Source organism: Heteronotia binoei, chromosome 10 (genome assembly GCF_032191835.1).
Source record: "Heteronotia binoei isolate CCM8104 ecotype False Entrance Well chromosome 10, APGP_CSIRO_Hbin_v1, whole genome shotgun sequence".
Classification (NCBI taxonomy): Eukaryota; Metazoa; Chordata; class Lepidosauria; order Squamata; family Gekkonidae; genus Heteronotia; species Heteronotia binoei.
Window position 1 is genome coordinate 6,794,089 of NC_083232.1, and position 2,919 is coordinate 6,797,007.

General features: G+C 42.6%; 1 non-coding gene across 1 annotated transcript; it reads left to right on the plus strand.

The window, feature by feature from the left end:
* Positions 1-804: 804 nt before the first annotated feature.
* Positions 805-876, plus strand: TRNAI-GAU (transfer RNA isoleucine (anticodon GAU)). Its single transcript has one exon. It is a non-coding gene; the product is annotated as a tRNA-Ile (tRNA).
* The last annotated feature ends 2,043 nt before the right edge of the window (positions 877-2,919 follow it).

Sequence of the window (2,919 nt, forward strand, 5' to 3'; positions counted from 1 at the left end):
TTTTTTTGCCTGCTGCAATACTATTGTTTGTGGGAGCAGCCGATGAAGTTGATGGGAAATAGGTTCAAGATGAGCAAAAAGGTAGAGGATATTACTTTATTTTGGTTTTAACGATTTATTAAGTTATAAAGATTAACAAGGATGAAGGGGAAAGTAAGGTGGTGGGGGAAGGGAAAAAGAGAACAAAATACAACTTATACATAAAACCAAACTAAACATATTTCTCCGATTGTAATTTTTAAACCCTTATTCCAAATCTAAATTAGCAAACCCTGAATCTACTTCAAGTTTATTATTTATCTTCTATATTCTTATTATAATTTTCAATCCATAGATAGAAAGGTGACCATAATTCTTTCAGATTTCTTTTACTGTCTTCTTTCAGCAAGTCTGTAAGTACGGCCATTTCTGTATCTCTGAGAACTTCATAATTAATTCTTCCTTTGTTGGTGTTTCCATCTTCTTTCAGACCTTAGCGTATTGAATTCTTGCTGCAGTTACTAAATGTGAAGCATATATATATGCTTCAAACTCTACTAAATGTGAAGCATATATATATGCTTCAAACTCTTATCTGTAACGCCTGGCATTATATTCAATAAAAAGAATCCTGGCTGAAAGGAATTATATTGTTACATTTTTTTTCGTAAGATTTCATGTACCATAGACCAATACTTCTTAGCTTTTCTACATGACCACCACATGTGGTAGAAAGTTCCCTCCTTATCTTCACATTTCTAACAAGACTCTGACATCCCCTTAGGCATTTTTGCTAATTTTACCAGAGTTACATACCACTAGGGAGGAAATGTGGCTCAGTGGTAGAGCATCTGCATGATAAGCAGAAGGTCCCAGGTTCAATCCCCGGCATCTCCAACTAAAAAGGGTCCAGGCAAGTAGGCATGAAAACCCTCAGCTTGAGACCCTGGAGAGCCACTGCCAGTCTGAGTAGACAAGACTGACTTTGATGGACCAGGGGGGTCTGATTCAGTATAAGGCAGCTTCATATGCTCACCGAAAAAAACATTTGGTATGTGATATTTCTTTATTTGATGACAAATCAACTTGTGGGATGCATTGCCAGTGAGTGCAGTGATGAGCATGAGCATAATTTTAAAAGGTTGTTAGGTGTTTCCATGAAGGAGATTCCCTCAATGGTCACTAGGTATGGTGACTCAAGGAACTTGCCATATTCAGAGGCAACAAACCTCTTACCCAGTATCAGGAGCCAGCACCAAGGAAACACCTTGGCCTCTCTGCCTTCACAGGGCTTTTTTTTGTAGCAGGAACTCCTTTGCATACTAGGCCGCACACCCCTGATGTAGCCAATTCTCCTAGAACTTACACGGCTCTCAGTACAGGGCCTACTGTAAGCTCCAGGAGGATTGACTCACCCTTCTCCATTGAATATTTTCTCCAGCTTGATTCTGCCAAATGAGAACCCAGCCCTTCCAGGTGGTAAGAAAGGGGCAGCATGAGAGCTCTTTGTCTTTTCTCTTCTTCCCTAAAATGATTTCCCTTTGAGAAGCATTGCCCTGGACCTCCCAGGCAACTCATATGAAATAACCGTGTTGCTTTTTCATTGTCTAGTTCTCGATTCTTCCAGGGCTGCCTGTGAATGAAAGGAGAAACGTGAGTCCCCTAGAAGGTCCAAAGTCTTCTGGAAGAAATGTCAATGGGAGCAACTTTTCTTGAGTACACCTCACAGAAATGAAAAAAAAAACTGTAATAATTTTCCTTCCCTCCTTCCTTCCTTCCTTCCTTCCTTCCTTCCTTCCTTCCTTCCTTCCTTCCTTCCTTCCTTCCTTCCTTCCTTCCTTCCTTCCTTCCTTCCTTCCTTCCTTCCTTCCTTCCTTCTTCCCTCCCTCCCTCCCTCCCTCCCTTTCTTCTCTAGGGCAAACAATTAAAACAAACATGATGTTCAAATTTGCACACAGGAAACACTGTCTGTATTGTATACCCTTTGACTGTTAGGCTTACAGGGTGCCTCTAGGCATCGCTGAAAGCCATCAGTACCTACTATAATAAGAACGTTGTTGTAGTTCTAAATTTAACTGGACACAAGTGGACCACAACCCAAGACACAAGCACATCTCACACGGTGCTGGATTGTGGCCACGGAATGATCTCTCTCACACACACACACACCCCGCCCCCCGCACTGTCCTCTCCTCCCATTTTTCTATCTATCCTCCGTAGTCACTGGTTACTGATTTCACTATTCCCTTTCCATACTAATTAACAAATGGCGCTGGGCTGATAGCAGATGCCCCTTTGGCTTGCGAAGGAGGAAAACAGAATGTATGGAAGATATAAATCTAATTTGGGAGGTAGTGCCCCCCCTCCAGAAAAAAAGAGAGAGGGGGGAGGATCGGAGGGGATAAGGGGGCGAAGGGGGGGGGGGGAGAAAGGATTAGAAATGAAAAAAAAGAAGGTATTTTGTGCTAAGCTAAATATTATTTTGTTTCGATTGAAAGGGTTAAGAAAACAAAGAGCGACTTGACAATTTCTCCCCAGTGGAAGCTGGGAATGGTGCTCCGTGGCACAATGCTATCATTCTTACACAGGGCCATTCTCCCTGGATTTTCCACAAAATCTTTAATAATTTGATTCTTTTCAGCCCCAGCAGCCAGCTGAGCTCTTTAAGAAACAGTAACAAAACCCAGAGAAAAACCTACTACTGAGAAGGGAGCTTTGGTGTGGAGAAGAAATGAAGCAGATTAGACCGGAGCTGAATAGACCCAGGCAGGGCCTAGCAGTACGGCGCAGCCTGGAGCCCATGGTGTCATTCATACCAGTACAATATCACCACCAGAGTCCAGGCCTACCTACTAAATTACACCATTATAGGCCTAGATTGATACACAACTTTCCCTCCCAGGCGGAGTTGGTTGGGGCGGGAAAGAAAACATAGACCTC